At 48.8% G+C, this 23,041-nt stretch overlaps 1 pseudogene; it reads right to left on the reverse strand.

Annotated features, from left to right (window-relative positions):
• Positions 1-1,844: 1,844 nt before the first annotated feature.
• Positions 1,845-23,041, reverse strand: part of LOC119969085 — a 61,501-nt pseudogene continuing 40,304 nt past the window's right edge.

The raw sequence follows: 23,041 nt of genomic DNA on the forward strand, positions 1-23,041 counted from the left end.
TGATGGCAGATGATTGACACTATCAAAAAATGTGTGAACAACTTGAATATTACAAAGTCTGCCCTTTGATAAGGGAATGTTTCCCAAACCCTTGTGCTAAGTAAGTTTGCATCGTAGCCTCGAAAGGCTTGGATGGAGACATTGGGGCTGGTTTAGCACAGTGGACTAAAGAACAATGCTAGCAGCGCGGGTTCAATTCCTGGACCAGCCTCCCCGAATAGGCACTGGAATGTGGCGACTAGGGGCTTTTCACAGTAACTTCATTGAAGCCTACTTGTGACAATAAGCGATTATTATTATTATTATTCGATATTGGACATAAAGGGGCACAGCATCCAATGTTCTGGGATTCAGCCGGAGTGGATTAGCCAACCACTCAAGATTCAGGGAGAAGAGTCATTGACAGAGTGACACTCCAGAGTGTCAAATCCCATGCAAGGTTATTCGTAGACTTGGTGATGTATGAACCAAAGAGAATTTCTCCATTTTAGGGAGCCGACTTGAGCAGACCAATTTGGAGTTAACATTTAGAACATAGAACATAGAACAGTACAGCACAGAACAGGCCCTTCGGCCCTCGATGTTGTGCCGAGCAATGATCACCCTACTTAGACCCACGTAACCCGTATACCCGTAACCCAACAATCCCCCCATTAACCTTACACTACGGGCAATTTAGCATGGCCAATCCACCTAACCTGCACATCTTTGGACTGTGGGAGGAAACCGGAGCACCCGGAGGAAACCCACGCACACACGGGGAGGACGTGCAGACTCCACACAGACAGTGACCCAGCCGGGAATCGAACCTGGGACCCTGGAGCTGTGAAGCATTGATGCTAACCACCATGCTACCGTGAGGCCCCGACAAAATTTGTAAAATAGTTTGTACCTGTATGTATTTGTAATATAGTGGGCATGATTCAGCAGCCTCGTCGCGCCAGACTTGGTGATTGAGAGGCCTCTCGCAAGATTTGTGGTGCTTGAAACATCTCGTGAGATTCGTGAGATTCAACGAATCTCGCGAGACCCCCAATCAGCATACTTAAATGAGCTGTATGTTTCATTTAAATGTACTTTAAATGCATCCAGCATTGGGATTTAATAGGTATTTTCGTTACCGAAATAATCTTTGTAAATGCTGAAATATACTTTAGCAGCCTTTATATTTAACCAACAAATTATTTTAATCCCACAGTGTCCTTTTCAATTTACCTATCTCTTCTAAGGACAGCTTGTTAAGGTTTCCGGTCCTTTTTAGTGTGCTTAATGCTAAAACCAATATTATCCATGCAATATAGATAAAGCAAACCCAGGGTCTAATTTCTTCTATGCTCTTCTCCTCTGACAGTGTTGTTTAGTGCAGTGTTTTTCTAATTTATTTTCCGGGGACCCATTTTTACCAACTGGCCAACCTTCGGGACCCACCCCGGCCAACATTCGGGACCCACGCTGGCCGATCTTCGCGACCCACGCCGGCCGTTCTTCGCGACCCACGCCGGCCGTTCTTCGCGACCCACGCCGGCCGTTCTTCGCGACCCACGCTGGCTGACCTTCGCGACCCATGCCAGCTGACCTTCGCAACCGACCATTTTCTCTTACCTTGTTTGCTGCTGACAAAATGGAAGAATCGCAATCGCGGCCAAAGCACGTGATTGGCGACGTTCGTTGACCATGACCTGCTCTCTGCCTCCCTCAAGCAGGAAGATTACATAAGAATTTTAAAAAAAATCTTCTGCAACTCCGATTGCGCAAGTCCAAGGTCTTCAGCCGCAGCAGCTGGCTTTTATATTCAATTTTTATTTATTTTTTGTAAATTGTAACAATGTTGTTGCACGGCACGTTTAATCAAAGAGACCAAAGCCCATGTCATTGTCAGACTCTTCAGATTCTTCCTGTTTCTTCTCTTCCTTTTTCTCTTCAGCAGCAACAGGGGCAGCGGTGGAAACAACTGCTGCAGAAGCTGGGGCACGTTGACCAGCACCAATGTTGCAGATCAGAATACTGGCGTCAATATTAGCCAATGCCTTGGCAAACAGACTAGGCCAGAAAGGCTCAATGGTCACACCAGCTGTTTTAATCAGGACATTGAGTTTGTCTTTGGTGACATGGCCTCGTCGTCGTGCAGGATGAGTGCGCTATGGATACAGGCGAGTTCTGAGGTGGAGGCTGTTATGTTACTGGAAAGAATGCTAGAAGTCGTCCAGTAGTCGAAGGAAGGTTTATTGTGCTACACAACTTAAATGATTGCGTGAGCTCTTACTTACAGAACTGCACTTGTAAAGGTTACACTTCTCTATGCTCTGCAACTAGGCCTGGCCACACTAACAGCCCTGAGCTCACTTCCGTCCCTGTTCTCCTCACCGTCTCTTCAGCCAAAGTGAGGGGGAGGGGCTTCGGCGTCACTCTTATACGTCCCCGTGCTGCCCCCTGGTGGTATTTCCATTTCCCATCAGCCCCTTCTGTACACACTCAAGTGAGGATCACTACAGAGGCCATGGCGCTAGATCCCTGTGGGTGGGTCTGAGGGTGCCAATCGCTGGGGTGGGGGGGGGGGGGGGGGGGGAACTCGGCCTGAGCTTCATTCATTAAAACTCTGCACATGTGCACCGATGAGTGGGCACACACTCGCGGTCTGCCTGCATTTTTTAATATGGTAAAAAGGCCGCTCGCAACCGGCATAGTTAAAGCCTGCTGCTGTGCGCAAATTTGCGCAATCGGGAGCGCCGTAACAGATAGCTCCGCAACCCTCCCGACACACGCCCACGACCCACCCGCGGGCCGCTCCCCGACTGTGAAGATCACTGGTTTAGTCCAGCTCCTCATAAGGAATGGCCTCATCATAATTATCTTACTTCGACAAAGGGTCACCGGGACTCGAAACATTAGGGGCGGAATTCTCTGCTCTCCACGTGGCGTGGGAGAATCGTGGAAGGGCCTCCCGACACTTTTTACGCCCCACTGGAGCCCCAGCGATTTCCCCCCCCCCCCCCCGCTCGTAAAACTCGCCAAAACGGCGATTCTCCAAGCCCGATGGGCCGAGCGGCCGGCCCTTCACGCCCGTTTCACCACGGCAGCAGCCACACCTGGTCGCTGCATTCGTTTGGGGCATCTAGGGGCCTGATTGGGACGGGAGCACCACGACTGTGCTCGGGAGGGGCCAGCGTCCAAAACGGACGCACTCTTTCCCCTCCGCCGCCCGGCAAGATCAAGCCGCCACGTCTTGCCGGGCGGCTGAGGAGAAAGACGGCCACCGCGCATAAAGTTATCCTTCATTTTATTTTAATAATTAATAATTGTTTAATAGTTATCTAATAAAGATTGCAATTTTCATACTTTGCTTGTGACTGATCACTCTTTCCTATTCATCCAGAGTATGGCTCCGAACCTAAGTAAGACTCCCCAACAGATTCTCATGCCCTTACAGTGGATTTTTAAAAGTAGGAACAATGGTTTGATGTAATTCTTTTGTATAGCAGTTTCCATTTAGTTAGAGATCTGTCTGCGTCTCATATTTTATATACATATATATATATATATATATATATAGAACTGATTGACAGCCAATAGTGGAACAAATGAACTGCAGCCAGGGTAGGATTCAGAGGACATCAGCTTTACTGTCAGTGTTTAGTATTATTTGTATTCTCTTCTCAACACTTTAAATGTCAGTGCCAATGTGGAGGACAGAATGGAGAGTGAGCAATGCCATTGAGAGAAGAAGTTGGAAGCACCTGTAAAAATAGTAAATTAGCAAAAACAAAGGAAACAATTACGGTACCCTTACTGACACTCTAAATGATAAGCGTGCTTGTTAAAATGATTATAATGACACATTGATGTATTTTATTGGTTTTATTATATGAGGTAAATTTGTAACACCATGATTATCATATTGAGACTTAAGGAAGGCTGTGCATACACTGTTTCTGTGTTATTAATTTAATGTTATGTTCAGATGTGATTATTTGCATTTAATTCAAACTTTTGTTTCAGGTTTGTGTGTGAATATAAATTAATTATATTTCTGAAATACATCATGGCATTTCATGCTAATCTTGACATTACTGAGCTGAGATGTTGAGTACATTGCTTGGATATGTTGGTTCGCTCTTATGAACCTTTTTGCTCTCATGATCGTTTGCTTTATGTAATGTGGGACTGTGACACATCCTTATAATTGAAATAACATTTAAAATTGCAGATTGAATATTGTGTTACTCAGAAAATAGAAAAACAAGAACATTTGCATGATATGGGGTAAATTTCAATAGTATTTAGTTGTCTTGCATTAAATTTGCCATGAGCGAATGCAGTGGAAAATTCTGCCATCTATTTTAATTAGGATTTTTAAATTCTATTGGACATACTATCCACTCTAGTAGCTATTATATCAGGTTCAGTGTTTTCAGCAATCCCAGTCAATTGTCTTCAAAGTACAGCTGGCTATTGGATGTAAATCATTGTTGACTTTCCCAGGTAAACCTTTTGTAATACAACAATAAATTTTGGTTTGATGTAATTCTTTTGTATAGCAGTTTCCATTTAGTTACAGATCTGTCTGCGTCTCATATTTTGTATATATATATATATATATATAGAACTGATTGACAGCCAATAGTAGAACAAATGAACTGCAGCCAGGGTAGGATTCAGGAAATTGCTTGTTATCAATGTTTGTCCTGTCCCCTTCAGCCTTATCAAGCTCAAAGCTGCTGTTTGTGTCATTACCACACCCCAGGGAAGAGTCATTTTGCAACTGCCAGAGAGCAGATCTATATCTCACCCTGGCTTACTATGGACATCATTGTACTAATGATTTAGCTTTTATTAATTATTCACTCCTAATTGATCAAACAACAAATAATTAAATAACTGTATCCTACCTATGCCAATAATTGAAACAGTAGTGGGGATTTTGCTCCCCTTTTTGCTGTGGGTGTGAATGGAGGGCAAAACTTCGTGGGAGTCCCAAAACGTGGGGTGCAATTCTCCCCCCCCCCCCCACGCTGTGTGGGAGAATCGCAGGGGGGGAGCGAGTCCCGCCACGCCACCCCAGCACCCGCACGCAATTCTCCCACCCCCCCCACCCCAAAACGGCCGCCGAGATTTACGACAGGCCGCTCGGAGAATCGGCGCTCGCCATTTGTAACGGCCGAGCGCCGATTCTCCGGCCTAGATAGGCCGAGCGGCCTGCCCAATACGACGGCGTCACGCCGGCGCCAACCACACCTGGTCGCTGCCGGCGTGAACAGCGCGCGAACGCTGCGTAGGTGGCCTGTGGGGGGGGGGGGGGGGGGGGGGGGGTTGGGGGAAAGATCGAGCACTTGGGGGGCGCTCAGAAGGCGTCTGGCCGCGATCGGTGCCCACCAATCCAGCGGGCCAGCGTCTCTAAAGGACGCACTCTTTTACTCCGCTTCCCCACAAGATCACTCCTCCATGTCTTGCGGGGCGCCCGCGGGGAGGACGGCAACTGCGCGTGTGTGGGTTGGCACTGGCCACCTGCGCATGTGCAGGTGATGTCATTTACACGGCGCCGACTGCGTAAATGACACGGCGCCGCTCCTAGCCCCCCGGGGGTGGGAGAATAGGGGGTGAGGAGCGTCCTCCGACGCCGGAGTGAAACACTCCAGTTTTCACTCCAGCGTCGGCACTTAGTCTCCCGTTGGGAGAATCCCGCCCCTGATTTGTGTCAGCGTTGTTTCCTCGATTGATTGTCCCTGCCAATGATGTAACGGGAATCCTGACTTTGAAATTGGGAACCCAATTTACATAGATTTAAATATCATTATCCGGCCTTTTAGCTTTGTAGTCCATCCTCTCTCCCCCGCCATCCCATTGGATTGTCCATTCACGTTGGTGTGCCATCATGACAGGACCCCACGACACGCACCTGGAGAGCAGATACCCCAGCCCTGAGGGGGGAGCGGGCCATGCCCAGACAGTATCCTGGCACCGCTCCCTGGCACTGCCACTTGGTACTACCTGGGTACTGGCCTCTAGCACTGCCCCATGTTACTACCTGCTCCCTGCACTGTCCCTGGCACTGCCCCCTGGCCTTGGGGGAGCTCTGTGGTGGAAGGAGAGTTCTGTATGTGTTTGGGGAAGGGGTTCCATGGCGTCAGGGGGAGTTCCAAGAAGGAGGATTTGTCGGGGGGTGTGTTTCTATTTTTAGTTCTCAAGTCAGGGTTCCCTTTTGAGTTATTGGCAAGGCGGACTCTGCCAGTGTTCTGTTGTGAGAACCGCCCCATCACCTTTTAGCACAATGCGGCTAAAAATATGGCGGGGGAAGCCATCCTAAGGGTTGGCCCCATCACCTCAGTTCTTCCCCTCAGCCCCCCACCCATTTTTCCCGCCTGCTACACCACTCTGCAAAAGAAAAATCAGAAAATTCCGTCGCCCAATGCACACAAGTTGGAGTTTTCCCATGGGGGTTGTATGAAGCCAAATACTAAAACAATTTGTTCCACGACAAAACCCTAACTCTCATGCTTCCTCTGGCCCACAATGGAAACATTTCGATTTAGTTGCATTCTTAACTTTTCCACTGGGTGGGTGGGGTTAAAATTGGCCCACAAGTGTAGCCTCCAGGTGAAACAGAACTAGATACTGTAGTAGAGGATAGTTGGATTAGCTTACCCAGTGGAAGTCAGTCCCCATTTTAAACTCATTAGGATAGAATTAGACTTTGTGCGAGAATGTAAAATGAGTGATAGCAAATCAGCAGCCAGTCTTACATTTTCTTCATTGTGGGAATATTGTCACCACAAGGATTGCAGTTATTCAAGGAGAAAGCCCACCATCAGCATCTCATAGCAAATAGAAGTGGGTAATAAATGCAGTCATGTATCGTGGATACGGAATTGGCTGAGCAACAGGAAACAAAGAGTAGTGGTTAATAGATGTTTTTCTTACTGGAGGAAGGTTTTTACTGGCATCAATGTTGGAATCCTTGCTCTTCCTGATATATATTAATGACCTAGACCACGGTGTTCAGAGCATAATTTCAAAATTTGCGGATGATACAAAATGGGGAAGATTTGGGAACTGTGAAGAGAACAGTGTAGAACGTAGGCAAGTTGGTGGAATGAACAGAGAGTGGACAGGTGAAGTTCAATGCAGAGAAATGTGAAGTAATTCACTTTGGTTGGAAGAACATGGAAAGACAAATTAAAGGTACAAATCTAAAGGGGATGCAGGAGTGAAGGGACATGGACATATATGTACATTATTATTGAAGGTGGCAGGATGGATTGAGAGAATGATTAATAAAGCATACAGTATCCTGGGATTTACTGACAGGGGCATAGATTACAAGAGCAAAGACGTTATGTTGAACTTGTATAAGTCACTAGTCCAGCCTCAGCTAGAGTACGGTGCTCAGTTCTCAATGCCGCACTTTAGGAAGGCCGTGAATAAGAGTGCAGAAAGGATTCACGAGAATGGTCCAACAATGAGGGCAGCATGGTATCACAGTGGTTAGCATAGTTGCTTCACAGCTCCAGGGTCCCAGGTTCGATTGCCGGCTTGGATCACTGTGCGGAGATTGCACGTTCTCCCCTTGTCTACGTGGGTTTCCTTCGGATGCTCCGGTTTCTTCCCGCAGTCCAAAGATGTGCAGGTTAGGTGGATTGGCTATGCTAAATTGCCCTTAATGCCCTAAGGTTAGGTGGGGTTACAGGGATGAGGTGGAGGTGTGGGATAGAGTGGAGGTGTGGGCTCGGGTGGGGTGCTCTTTCCAGGGGCCGGTACAGACTCAATGGGCCGAGTCACCTCCTTCTGCACTGTAAATTCTATGATTCAGTTATGAAGATAGATATCATAGAATTTACAGTGCAGAAGGAGGCCATTCGGCCCATCGAGTCTGCACCGGCTCTTGGAAAGAGCACCCTACCCAAGGTCAACACCTCCACCTTATCCCCATAACCCAGTAACCCCACCCAACACTAAGGGCAATTTTGGACACTAAGGGCAATTTATCATAACCAATCCACCTAACCTGCACATCTTTGGACTGTGGGAGGAAACCGGAGCACCCAGAGGAAACCCACGCACACACGGGGAGGATGTGCAGACTCCACACAGACAGTGACCCAAGCCGGAATTGAACTTCGGACCCTGGAGCTGTGAAGCAATTGTGCTATCCACAAGACGAAGAGGAGATTTGATAGAGGTATACAAAATCATGAGCGGTGTGACCAGAGTAGCTGGGGAGAAACTTCCCACTCATGAAGTGATCATGAATGAGACGCCACAGATTTAAAGTGATTAGTAAAAGAAGCAAAAGTGACACGAGGAAAAAAGTTTTCAAGCAATGGGTATAAGGTCTGGAATGCACTGCCTGAGAGTGTGGTGGAGGCAGATTTAATTAATGCATTCAACAGGGAATTTGACAGTTAACTGAAAAGGAAGAATGTGCAGGGCTATGTGGAGAAGGCGGGGGAGTGGCACTAGATTTACTCATTTGGAGAGGAAATGCAGCTAGGCCAAATGTCCTCCCTCTAGACTGTAACATTGCTGTGATTATGTATCTAGGGAATAAGTTTTTAAAAATCTACTTTGCTTATCTTAGCAGTTTTCTTTTCCAAATTAGACATTTCTTTTAATAATAATATTTATTAGTGTCGCAAGTAGGCTTACATTAACATTGCAATGAAGTAACTGTGAAATTCCCCTCGTCGCCACATTCCAGCGCCTGTTCAGGTACACTGAGGAAGAATTCAGAATGTCCAATTCACCTAACAAGCACGGCCGGGATTCTCCAAGCCCGCGCCGGGCCGGAGAATCGGCAGGGGGGTGCGGGAATCCTGCCACGCTGCTCTGACACCGGGCCACCGAATCTCCGGCGACCGGAGAATCGCCGCCAATCACACCGCCGCGGCGCCGGTCGGGACCCACTGAAATAGGCCCCTGCAGTGATTCTCCGCAGGTGGCGGGCCGAACTCCCGCCGAGTTCCCGAAGTCCCGCCGGCGTGGTTCAAGCCTGGTACTATCCGGCGGGAGCCAGGATCTGTGGCCGATGTGGACATCCGATTGGCGGGCAGCCGTGATCTGGAAGGGGCCTACCTGCTTCTGCGCGAGCCCGCTGTTCAGTCGGCAACATGTTGCTCCGCACCGCCGCGGGGACAGCAATCGCCCGCATGTGCCGGTGCAGAGACGGCTGTCACGCGCCCGCGCGGACCCATGCTGGCCATGCAGGGCTGGCTTTCGGCACCGGAGCAGCGCACAGTACTCCGACGCTGTTCTCGTCCTCTGAAATTCAGAGAATAACTGTGCCAGGAGGCCCGTTGATGCCGGCGTACACCACTCCGGTGTTTACGCTGGCGTCAACACTTGGCCGGGATTTCGGAGAATCCCGGCCGACATCTTAGTGGGAGGAAACCGGAGCACCCGGAGGAAAGCCACGTAGACATGGGGAGAACGTGAAGACTCTGCACAGACAGTGGCCCAAGCCAGGGATCGAACCCGGATCCCTTGCACTGTGAGGCAAGAGTGCAAACCACTGTGCTTCCGTGCTGCCCTTTCTTGCGTCCATTGTTCTAAGTGCGGGAGGTGAGACACTGCCATTATCCTCCATATGATTGAGACTCATGACTGTTCTGCCTTCCCAACCTGAAGAGGGCATTAAATCCATTTTTCTCACATCGTCTACAATTATCTGCTGTGTTTTGTCAATGAAATGGATTTGTCACAATCTCCACATTTACTCTATAATCTAGAAAATTTTCATAACTCTACAGCTACAGTGACCACCATACATTACATATAATGTAAGGGGCTGGTTTAGCTCACTGGGCTAAATCACTGGCGTTTAAAGCAGACCAAGCAGGCCAACAGCGCGGTTCGATTCCCGTACAAGCCTCCCCGGACAGGCGCCGGAATGTGGCAACTAGGGGCTTGCCACAGTAACTTCATTGAAGCCTACTCGTGACAATAAGCGATTTTCATTTCATTTCATAATAGATACGTGCCTATCTGGATGTTTAAATTGTGATCCAGCAGAATTATTGTAAATTAATTCTGAACACCTTATCAGTTATCTGTTAATTTAACGCATCTGCACTGACAGAAAGCACACAGAATAAACTTAATGCACTTCTACAAATGTACTAAGAAGGGAAGAAAAATGTACCTGTTAACAATGCACCCTCATTACACTGAGGGAACCTACTCGCATTTATTTCTTTATTGTCAAATGGTATGGTAGAACTGGGATCTCTGTTATTTGTGTTTCTGTATTCCAGTATGTTATACAATGTCAGAGGGCCTCCTGTGGCCGTTTCATTGTTTAATATGATTTTATTTTTCTCATGTCACTTGTGTTCAGCCGTCATCTTGTTTTTGTTTGATGCTAGGTCAATTATTCCAAATGTTGCTTTGTGATCACATCTGTTTTCAGTTGGCTATCTCTTCGTTTCAAATTATGCTTCTCTGTGGAACCACACACACTGAAGTGTAAGACAGCAATGAACCACAATGAATTTATTAATGCTAGGGATGCGTAAGGCTGCATTAGCCAATTTTGCATAATTTTTCTGTGTGATTTTCTGTCAGTTCATTTGCGATGTGTGGTCCAGTGCCTTTTTCAAACTCTATTGATCCCCTTTTTGCTGACAAAATAAGCATATTTTTGACAATTCTCCGTCAATTACCCTCACACGTTTAATACTCCTCATTCGGCGAGTTTGAATTTGGATGGGTGGAGGGATGAGTATGAAAATCACCCACTGTTCCAGAAAGAGTTCAGAGGTATTTTGAAGCTGCCTAACACACTGGAAAATCCACCCATGCCCAGAGCATAACTTCCAAAGTCTGCTGATGGCTTATTTAATTTGGCAACACACTTCTTCAAACCTGATTGCTGTGCCTTTTGCCTTATTTTGTGGTGTGCTGCAGAAGAAAGACTTTCAAAATGAAACACAGGCAGGTGCCCAGTTTCACAGAAACCTTCCTACATTCCTGCTTGAGGGGAGAGGGAAACGCACTTTTCATGTGATGGGCTGATGCCAAATTCCAGTCTCTTGTTGCATCCCTCGCCCACCCCTCGCACCTCCAAGGTGATCTCTCACCCAGTCACCTCACGGGTTGCCCACCTGTCACAAGACCTGTTCCCCCACCCCCAAACTACCTTGGTGCCTCCCCACCCCTTCTCAACTCTGTTCCTCACATCCCTTCTCACACTCCAGTCCCACGCAAGCGATTCCCCAACCATCTTATCTGGCAAGATTCCCGCCTATACCCTCCCCATCTGTATACCCGCAGGATAAAATCGAGGAAACCTGGCATGAGGCATAGCCACCCAGAGTCATGCGGGACCTATGCACCCTCACCCCCATGAAAGCAGACCCTGGGAGCAGGACCCTGGGCAATGTGGACCCCAGAGCTGAACTGATTAGACCTGTTATATTGTGTTCTGTGCTTGTTATCTAACTAGCCATGATGTGGAGATGCCGACATTGGACTGGGATGGGCACAGTAAGAACTCTTACACCAGGTTAATGTCCAATAGGTTTGTTTCGAATCACTACCTTTCGGAGCTGCACTCTGAAGCTGTTGGACTTTAACCAGGTGTTGTAAGACTTCTTACTGTTATCTAACTGCCTTTGCCTTTCATCAATAAACCCCTTTGTGGTGACTTCCGGAGACGTCATGTAGGAACAAGACATACAAAAAGTGGTGCCTGGCTGGATCTATGTTTTTGACCCCTTTAACCCATTTTTTAGGGGGATTTTGATGACTACACATCTGTTGTGGGGTTAGAGAGTTGTTCCTCGACGGAGTCAGGTCAAAAATATCGTCAAAGGAGCCCAACTTGAAGAAAGTTCAGGAGGGTAGCTCGTCGAAGGTGAAGGAGGGAAGATGACCACTGCATCCATTACTTTAGACACGTTGGCTTTTGTGATGGCGCAGTAGCTAGAGAATTTCGGCAACCAAAAGGAATCAGCAGTTTGAACGGCAGGACAAGGAGATAAAAAAAGTCCTTTAAAATCACTCTTGAGGAGGCTCTGGGCCTGATTCGGGAGCAAATGGTAGACACCTCAAATGTTATTAAAGTGCAGGGCAAGACTTTGAAGGGTGTGGAGGACACCCTGCCACAGTACAAGAATCAACTGGCCTTGTTAGAGGTTGAGTTGCTGATGGTGGCAAAAACAACAAAGCCCTGCAGTTAAAGATGGAGGATCTGAAGAGCAGGTCAAGGTGGTTAAACCTCAAGTTGGCTTACTTGCCGGAGGGATTGGAGGGCTCGAAGCCGACCCGGTACTTTTCAGAGATCTTTCCTCAGTTGATGGGCGGGTATGAGGTGTTCGCCCTTCCAGAAATGGACAGAGCTCACCGGGCACTTACTCAAAAGCCAAGGCCGAATGAGCCGCCACAGGCAGTCGTTATCTGCTTTCATAACTGCTAACGGAAGGAGCGACTCTTGGAGTGGCCGAAGATGATCCAGATCATCGACTGTGACAAACACTCAGTGAAGATATATCAGGACATTGGGACAGGTGAGCTGGTGCCGAGGCAGTCGGCCTTCAATGGGTCGAAGGTTGGTTTCTTCAGTAAGGGCGTGCGATTCAGGGTGGTGTACCTGGCGAGGTTATAGGTCACAATGGACTTGAAGGATAATGTTTTCAATACCCTGGAGCAGGCAGAGACCTTCATCAGGAAGAATTTGGGGCGGTTGATAAATGGACTATTTTGGACTCTAGGTATGAAGGGGGGATGCTTGTGTTCTGTACTTATGCCTTTGCGCTTTTGTGGGTTATGTGTTTTTGACCTTATTTGGAGATTTCACAAAGTTGAGGGGGTGGTTTTGTGTGTTTTGGAGGGGAAAGAGACCTGTTAATCATGGTTGGGTTTTGGCGTGTTAGTGGAGTGCTTGGGCCTGAAGGGATGGAGTGGTTGTTGGTTTTGAGGGGATATTGGAAGACGGCATTGGCTGGGGGTCACTTTGCTAGCGATGAGGAGAAGGAAGGCTAGCGATTGGGAATGGAATGGGGGAAAGAGGCTGCAGTCTGTTGGGCCTGTTTGAATGGGTTACAATGGGCACAGCTGTTTGTTTCTGTGGTGGGAGGTTGCGGGGGGGGGGGGGGGGGGGGGGGGAACGGGGGGGGGGGGGGGATGGTGGTTGGAGTGCCAGGCATTTTACGGGCCTGGTGGGGTGGGGAGGGGATTGTTAGGGAGGGAGAGAGGGGAACGCTTACAGTGTCCAAAGTTTTTTCTTTGTCTCACCTTAGGAGTGGCACGGGTGGCCATTATGGGTGGGTTGAGATCCTGGAATTTGGGCAGGAATGTTAAATCATGGTGCTGATGTTTGACTCAAACGGGAGGGGTTGTGAGAGTCCCCAACAAGGTTGATCACCTGGAACGTGTGGGGCTTTGGGGGCCAGTGATGAGGGAAAGGGTTTTTTCCCTTTTGAACGGGTTTGGGGGTCTTCCTGCAAGAGACTCATCTTCGGGTGCGGGACCAGATCAAGTTGCGGAAGGCATAGGTGAGCCAGGTTCTTCACTCAGGGTTCGACAGTAGGTCAAATGGAGTGGCACTTTTGGTCAGTAAGAGGTTCGTTTTCAGGCGGGGACGGTGGTGGTGGATTGGGAGAGTCGCTATGTGATGGTTACAGGTACATTGGAGGGGAAGACAGTGGTACAAGTGAACGTGTATGCCCCAAATTGGGACGATGGTAAGTTTATTGAATGACTGTTGGTGGAGTTGGATACGCACCAGTTGATTTTAGGGGAGGATTTGAACTGTGTTTTAGATCCTGTGTTAGACTGCTCCTGGCCAACATCGCTGTCTCTTTCAGGGAAAGCGAAGTTGTTGGCTGTATTTATGGACGAAGCAGGAGGGGTTGATCCGTGCCATTTTGTGAACCCGGGGGTAAGGAGTTTTTGTTTTTATTGTTGCACAAATCAACCCCCCGCACGGCCATGGGGGCCTGGGCAATGCCGCCGATGTTCCCAGCCATGGCCTGCTGTGACTGGGCCATGCTCAGAAGTATCACTGTAATTTCCAGGAGGCTCTGCCATATGGTTGCCTGTGAGGTAGCAACCCAGTCCTGGGCCTCAGCCAGTGCCTGCACAGAATGCCCCAGGTTTTGGACATGCTGATCCATAGCCAAGATCATCGCCCCAACTGCTTCCACTGTGGATGCCACCTGTACCACTCCTCCAACTGCTCCTGCAGGTACTGGATGCTCGCTGACAACCCCTCATGTAGTCCCTGGCTTTGCGACTGCATCTCCACAATCAATGGGACTGTCCGTTCCAGAAGCCCAAAACCCGTCTGGATGGCAGCAAGTCCCTGGGGTTGACCTGTGTTCCACATGCCACTGGTACTAGCCCCTTAACAGTTGCTGAAGTGGTCCAGGTGTGGCACCAGTTTGGCTGTCATGGAACTCCACGAATTCTGCGCCAGCATCAACATTCGGGGCCGGATTCTCCGATTACCGATGCCAAAATCGTCAAACCCCCGGCGATTGGACGGAGAATCCCGTTTGACGCCGGAATAGGGGGCAGTGCCGTTTTTTGAATGCTCCGCCCCTCCAAAACGGTATCATTGGTGAGTATGCCACACGCTATTAGGACGGCCTCAGAATGTCACCTAAAAGCCCTCCCCCGATGCTCCGCCCCCACTGAGCTGACATTCCGATGGCGTGGATCACTTGTGGTCTATGGTTTTGCAAACCTCGCCATGGCGGCTGCTGACTGTCCAGCGCCACCACAGTCGGGGGGGGGGGGGGGGGGGGGTTAGCCGTTCCACTGGCTGGGGGGGCTTCGGTGGGGGCTGGTGGGACTGGTGGGGGGTGGTCTGGTGTGGCGAGGGGGTTACAAGGAGGCACTATCTGGCAGGCTGGGTCCGCACGCGACCAGCACCATGTTGTATGGCACTGCAGGTCTCCGCCGTGCGCATGCACGGCCACGGACCTGGCAATTCTCTGTCCGTATCTGCAGGTAAAGCTGGGGGTTTTACATGCCGCGGCTGCTAACCCCCCACCGGGCGGAACATCGGTGCGGGGGAGGCGCCGACGTTTTGGTCGTAATACGAGACATATGCTCCGGTCATAGCCTCAAAATCGGAGAATCCAGCCCCTAGTCTCAGAAATGGAGACTCCAACTCAGCTTTGTGAGCCATGGTTCCATTCTGGGATCATCCTGTCCAGTGAAAACATCAACTGGGATCATAATACATTAACTGGAACTATAACAATACACGATACATACACTGGCACAAGAATGCAAAATACAGGAGAAGGCTTTTGCATTTAAAGGGTCAATCATTCTAAAAAGCTGGAGAATGAAAATAACTGACTCAAATTGTCAGTCTATATCTATTGCCTCACACACATTATCTAAAAACAGTATCTGTTTTCATCTTTTTTGACCCATCTAATATCTCTAAACTATCAGTTAGCTTGCCTACTGGATAAGTAGAAATTTCAGCCAATTAACTATTGGGAAACCAGAGCCATAACTTTGCTCCCTGTCACAAACTCTGTTCCCTTGTAGCAACTCCATTCCTCTCACTGACAATTTCCTGAGGCTGAACCATATATTTGTTATATTTAATTCCAAGATGAGCTTCATACCACTTATCAAGACAATCACTAAGACCGCTGTGGTGGTATGATTAGCATAGCTGCCTGCTATTGGTACAGAACACCGGCTTACCATTGGCCCTGGTCGGTCATGTGCCTCTCGCCCGATTGGTTGAGACCAGTCACGTGACGGCTCCACGATTGGTCGAGAGGCTGAGTTAACCCCGTCTCCAGGGCGGGGTATAAATACCCAGTACGCCCGGTGGTCGTCCTTATACTGTAATCGACCGCAGGGCCAACATCTAGCTGATTAAAGCCATACTTTTGTACAGCAACTCGTCTCGCATTCAATTGATGGTACATCAATTTAATCAGCTAGAATTTTGAAGATGGATCTCCGGATCAAGCCCGAATGCCTCCGCATCAGCCCGCAAACTCAGAACGCATCGGAAATCTTCAAACATTGGCTGGCGTGTTTCGACGGCTACCTGGCGTCCGCAAACAGCCCCCCCACCATGGCACAGAAGCTTCATATTCTCCATTCCAGCGTGGGCATGGCGGCCTACGCGATGATAGGGGAAGAAAAAGATTACGACGCGGCCATGGATAAGCTGAAAGGACAGTTTCTTAAGCCAGTAAACCGAGTGTTCGCCCTACATCTGCTGGCTACCAGCCAACAGCTCCCCGGTGAGTCCTTAGACGATTTTTACCAGGCCCTCGCTGTCCTGGGGAGGAATTGCACCTGCCTCCACGTTTCAGCCACTGAGCACATGGAACTTTTGATTAGAGATGCTTACGTGGCTGGGATGCAGTCCGCCGCTATCCGCCAGCAGATGGTGGAAAAAGACAACCTTAGCCTAACTGAGGCACGGACTCTCTCCACCTCCCTGGAGGTCGCCGACTTAAACGCCCGCGCCTATGTCCCCAGCCGCGCTGCAGCGCCCAGGGCCTCCTGGCACGCTTCCCCACCGCCATCCGCCGCTCCTGACCCCCCTCAGGCCTGCGCTGCAGGACGCCCTGACAAGTCCGCGGGGCCCCGCTGCTATTTCTGTGGGTTCGCCAAACACCCCCACCCCCGCTGCCCGGCCCGTTCCGCCCTTTGTAAGAGCTGCGGGAAGGAGGGCCATTTTTCGTCGGTCTGCCAGGCCAAATTGGTTGCTGCTGTGCCGCGCATCGACCGGGGATCCCCCCCTCCGGGCCTTTCCGGGCTCTTCCAGTGCACCGCGCCAATCTCTCCCCCCCACTTCCGGGCCCCTGCGCCCGGCCTGCGCGCCTCTCTGCCCCCGCTCTCAGCTGCTCTGATCGGCCCGCCGGCACCGCTAACCCCGCCCCCAGCAACCACGAGGGTTCCGCGGGCGCCGCCATCCTGGGCCCCGGCCGCCACGTGCGGGCCCTGGGCGCCGCCATCTTGGGGCACCACTCCACGTGCAGGTCCTGGGCGCTTCCATCTTGGGGCCCCGACTCCACGTGCGGGTCCTGGGCGCCGTCATCTTGGGGCCCCGACTCCACGTGCAAATCCTGGGCACCGCCATCCTGGACTGGCACACAAGGTCCTGCCAGCACCTACTCGGCTGACGATGCCTACGACGATGGATCTTCTCCACGGCTCGCGGCCATTCAGCTCGACCAGTCACGTCCACGCATGCTCGCCAAAAACGACGACGCTGATCCACCTCAATGGCCACGAGACGGGCTGCCTGCTGGACTCCGGGAGCACGGAAAGCTTCGGACACCCTGACACGGTAAGACACTGTGCGCTCCCTGTCCATCCTGTAAAACACAAAATCGGGTTAGCCTCAGGTTCGCACTCCGTTCGCATCACCGGCTGCTGCATTGCGGACCTCTCGGTCCAAGGGAAGGTTTTTAAAAATTATAAACTCCTTGTCCTCCCCGACCATTGCGCACCAGCACTCCTAGGACTGGACTTCCAGTGCAACCTGCAGAGCTTGACCTTCCAATTCGGCGGCCCTATACCCCCCTCACTGTCTGCAGCCTCGCGTCCCTCAAAGTGGACCCCCCCCTCCTTGTCTCACCCCCGATTGCAAACCCGTCACTATAAACCAGCTATAACCCTCGGGGTAACGGACAGGTCGAGCGGGAGAATGGAAGACCGAGTGGAAGACCATACTACTGGCCCTCCGGTCCAGAGATCTCCCTATTTCCCGATAGCAAGAGGTTATCCCGATGCCCTATATTCTATCCGCTCACTCCTCTGTACCACAACAAATCAGACACCTCATGAACGTCTTCTTGTTTTCCCCAGGAAGTCGTACTCCGGATCCCCTCTCCCGACGTGGCTGGCCGCCCACGGACCCATCTTGCTCCAGAAGCATATGTGGGTGCACAAGTCCGACCCATTGGTGGAACAAGTCCAGTTACTCTTGTGGACATAGATAAGTGCCTCTGTGGTCATGAAAAAGACTCCAGGATGGTGTGTTACCTCCCTGGTGCCAGGGTCCGGAAAGTCACTGAATGATTGCAGGGCATCTTGAAGGGGGAGGGTGATGAAGCAGAGGTCATGGTATATGTTGGTACCAATGACATAGGTAGAAAGAGGAATGAGGTCTTGCATCAAGAATTCAGGGAATTAGGCAATAGACTAACGAGCTGGACCTCTGGGGGTGTAATCTCAGGATTATTCCCAGTCCCATGGGTTAATGAGTACAGGAAGAGGAGAATAGCACAGATGAATGCGTGGCTTATGGGTTTGTGCAGGAGGAAGGGTTTTAGATTCCTGGACCATTGGGACCGTTTTGGGGGAAGGTGGGACCTGTACAAGCGGGACGGTTTGCGTCTAAACCAGAGCGGGACTAACATTCTCACTGAAGGGTTTGCTAGTGCTGTTGGGAAGACTAGTTTGACAGGGGGAAGGGACATAAGAACATAAGGGGCCTCCCCGTAACAGCCTCCCCAAACAGACGCCGAATGTGGCGACTAGGGGCTTTTCACAGTAACTTTATTGAAGCGTACTTGTGATAATAAGTGATTATTATTAAGAACTAGGATCAGGTTTAGACCATCTGGCCCCTGGAGCCTGCTCCGCCATTCAATAAAATCATGGGTAATTACTTTGTGGACATAGCTCCACTTACTCGCCTGCTCATTGTAACCTTTTATTCCTTTACCGTTCAAATATGTATCTACCTTTACCTTAAAAACATTCAACAAGGTACCCTCAACTGCTTCACTGGGCAGTGGATTCCACAGATTCATGACCCTTTGGGTGAAGACGTTCCTTCTCAACTCAGTCCTAAATCTGCTTCCCCTTATTTTGAGGCGATGCCCCCTAGTTCTGGTATCAACTCACCAATGGAAACAACCTCCCTGCTTCTATTCTATCTATTCCTTTCATAATTTTATATGTTTCTATAAGACCCCCTCATTCTTCTAAATTCCAATGAGTATAGCCCCAGTCTACTTAGTCTATCTTCATAAGGTAATCCTCTCAACTCCAGAATCAACCTAGTGAACCTCTTCTGCACACCGTCCAGTGTCAGTACATCCTTTTTACACGTACATAAAAAGCAAGAGGGTAGCCAGGGAAAGGGTTGGCCCACTGAAGGATAGGCAAGGGAATCTATATGTGGAGCCAGAGGAAATGGGCGAGGTACTAAATGAATACTTTGCATCAGTATTCATCAAAGAGAAGGAATTGGTGGATGTTGAGTCTGGAGAAGGGTGTGTAGATAGCCTGGGTCACATTGAGATCCAAAAAGACGAGGTGTTAGGCGTCTTGAAAAATATTAAGGTAGATCAGTCCCCAGGGCCTGATGGGATCTACCCCAGATTACTGAAGGAGGCTAGAGAGGAAATTGCTGAGGCCTTGACAAAAATCTTTGGATCCTCACTGTCTTCAGGTGATGTCCCGGAGGACTGGAGAATAGCCAATGTTGTCCCTTTGTTTAAGAAGGGTAGCAAGGATAATCCAGGGAACTACAGGCTGGTGAGCCTTACGTCAATGGTAGGGAAATTACTGGAGAAAATTCTTCGAGACAGGATCTACTCCCATTTGGAAGCAAATGGACGTATTAGTGAGAGGGAGCATGGTTTTGTGAAGGGGAGGTCGTGTCTCACTAACTTGATAGTTTTTCGAGGAGGTCACAAAGATGATTGATGCAGGTAGGGCAGTGGATGTTGTCTATATGGACTTCAGTAAGGCCTTTGACAAGGTCCCTCATGGTAGACTGGTACAAAAGGTGAAGTCACACGGGATCAGGGGTGAGCTGACAAGTTGGATACAGAACTGGCTAGGTCATAGAAGACAGAGAGTAGCAATGGAAGGGTGCTTTTCTAATTGGAGGGCTGTGACTAGTGGTGTTCCGCAGGGATCAGTGCTGGGACCTTTGCTGTTCGCAGTATATATAAATGATTTGGAGGAAAATGTAACTGGTCTGATTAGTAAGTTTGCGGACGACACAAAGGTTGGTGGAATTGCGGATAGCGATGAGGGCTGTCAGAAGATACAGCAGGATTTAGATCGTTTGGAGACTTGGGCAGAGAGATGGCAGATGGGGTTTAATCCGGACAAATGTGAGGTAATGCATTTTGGAAGGTCTAATGCAGGTAGGGAATATGCAGTGAATGGTAGAACCCTCAAGAGTATTGAAAGTCAGAGAGATCTAGGTGTACAGGTCCACAGGTCATTGAAAGAGGCAACACAGGTGGAGAAGGTAGTCAAGAAGGCATACGGCATGCTTGCCTTCATTGGCCGGGTCATTGAGTATAAAAATTGGCAAGTCATGTTGCAGCTGTATACAACCTTAGTTAGGCCACACTTGGAGTATAGTGTTCAATTCTGGTCGCCACACTACCAGAATGATGTGGAGGCGTTAGAGAGGGTGCAGAAGAGATTTACCAGGATGTTGCCTGGTATGGAGGGCATTAGCTATGAGGAGCGGTTGAATAAACTCGGTTTGTTCTCACTGGAACGACGGAGGTTGAGGGGCGACCTGATAGAGGTCTACAAAATGATGAGGGGTATAGACAGAGTGGATAGTCAGAGGTTTTTCCCCAGGGTAGAGGGGTCAATTACTAGGGGGCATAGGTTTAAGGTGCGAGGGGCAAGGTTTAAAGGAGATGTACGAGGCAAGTTTTTTACACAGAGTGGGTGCCTGGAACTCGTTGCAGGAGGAGGTGGTGGAAGCAGGGACGATAGTGACATTTAAGGGGCATCTTGATAAATACATGAATAGGATGGGAATAGAGGGATACGGACCCAGGAAGTGTCAAAGATTGTAGTTTAGTCGGGCAGCATGGTTGGCATGGGCTTGGAGGGCCGAAGGGCCTTTTCCTGCGCTATACTTTTCTTTGTTCTTTGTTCTTTGTAAGGAGACCAAAACTCTACTCAGTAGTCCAGGTGTGGCCTCACCAGCACCCTATACAGCCGCAACATAACCTCCCAGCTTTTAAACCATTCCTCCATCAATGAAGGACAAAATTCCATTTGCCTTCTTAATTACTGGCTGCACCTTCAAACCAATATTTTTCGATTCATGCACAAGGACTCCAAGGTCCCTCTGCACAGCAGCACGCTGCAATTTTTTACCATTTAAATAATAGTCCATTTTGCTGTTATTCCGTCCAAAATGGATGACCTCACATTTAGCAACATTGTACTCCAGACCCTTGCCCACTCACTTAAACTATCTATATCCCTCTGCAAACTTTCCGTGCCCTCTGCACACTTGGCTCTACCACTCATCTTAGCGTCGTACGCAAATGTTGACACATTGCACTTGGTCCCCAATTCCAGATCATCAATGTAAATTGTAAACAATTGTGTGGTCCCAACACTAATCCCTGAGGCACACCACTAGCCACTGATCGCCAACCAGAAAATCCCTCATTTATCCCCACTCTTTGCTTTCTGTCAGTTACCAATCCTCCATTCATGATAATACATTACCAGTAACACCATTCACCTTTATCTTATGCAGTAGCCTTTTGTGCGGCACCTTGTCGAATGCCTTCTGGAAATCCAGATACACCAGGGACATAGACTGATAGCAGAATAGGGACACAGTGCAACATAGAAAAGCAATCAGGTCAGAGGGAATACAGCAGTTGTAAGTTTCAATGGAGTAAGACAAGGCTGGATGGCCTCTACTTTAATGCCAGGAGTATTAAAGCTAAAACGGATGAGTTAATGCCAATGATTGACATGTGTGATTATGAGATAATAGCTATCACAGGGACATGGTGAGTGAGGAGCAGGATTGGCAGCTCAACATCCTGGGATATAGAGCCTTCAGGCAATACAGAGGAGGGGCTGGAAAAGAAGGAGGCATTGCATTATTACTTAACAAATGTTGTAACCTAGCAAGGCCTGGATTTAGGCCTGATTAAAAATTGGGTATTCTAAATGAAAGAATGGGACACTTTAAAACAAGCCAAAATCGCTCCAGCACAGCCTCACGGGAACTCCAACTGGCCAAGTTTGACTACACTTAGAGGTAAGCAGGCTGCCAAGACATGTCCGGACCTGCCTTGTCAATCAACCATCAAGCGATAATTGATCCAATTGAAATGCACTGGCCTATTGTTACAAATCCAGGCCAGGAAGGACAGAGTGGATGGTAAGGGAGGTGGTGTTGCTCTGTTATTTAAGGATGACATCCGGGCAATAGTAAGGGATGACATTGGTGCTATGGAGGATAAGGTTGAATCCATTTGGGTGGAAATCAGGAATAGTAAGGCGAAAAAGTCACTGATAGGAGTAGTCTATCGGCCACCAAATAGTAACGTTATGGTGGGGCAGGCAATAAACAAAGAAATAACTGATGCATGTAGAAATGGTACAGCAGTTATCATGGGGGATTTTAATCTACATGTCGATTGGTTTAACCAGGTCGGTCAAGGTAACCTTGAGGAGGAGTTTATAGAATGTATCCGCGATAGTTTCCTAGAACAGTATGTAATGGAACCTACGAGGGAACAAGCGGTCCTAGATCTTGTGCTGTGTAATGAGACAGGATTGATTCATGATCTCATAGTTAGGGATCCTCTCGGAAGGAGCGATCACAATATGGTGGAATTTAAAATACAGATGGAGGGTGAGAAAGTAAAATCAAATACTAGTGTTTTGTGTTTAAACAAAGGAGATTACAATGGGATGAGAGAAGAACTAGCTAAGGTAGACTGGGAGCAAATACTTTATGGTGGAACAGTTGAGGAACAGTGGAGAACCTTCCAAGCAATTTTTCACAGTGCTCAGCAAAGGTTTATACCAACAAAAAGGAAGGACGGTAGAAAGAGGGAAAATCGACCGTGGATATCTAAGGAAATAAGGGAGAGTATCAAATTGAAGGAAAAAGCATATAAAGTGGCAAAGATTGGTGGGAGACTAGAGGACTGGGAAATCTTTAGGGGCAACAGAAAGCTACTAAAAAAGCTATAAAGAAGAGTAAGATAGAGTATGAGAGCAAATTTGCTCAGAATATAAAAACAGACAGTAAAAGTTTTTACAAATATATAAAACAAAAAAGAGTGGCTAAGGTAAATATTGGTCCTTTAGA

This window comes from Scyliorhinus canicula, chromosome 7 (assembly GCF_902713615.1).
Source record: "Scyliorhinus canicula chromosome 7, sScyCan1.1, whole genome shotgun sequence".
In the NCBI taxonomy this organism is placed as follows: domain Eukaryota; kingdom Metazoa; phylum Chordata; class Chondrichthyes; order Carcharhiniformes; family Scyliorhinidae; genus Scyliorhinus; species Scyliorhinus canicula.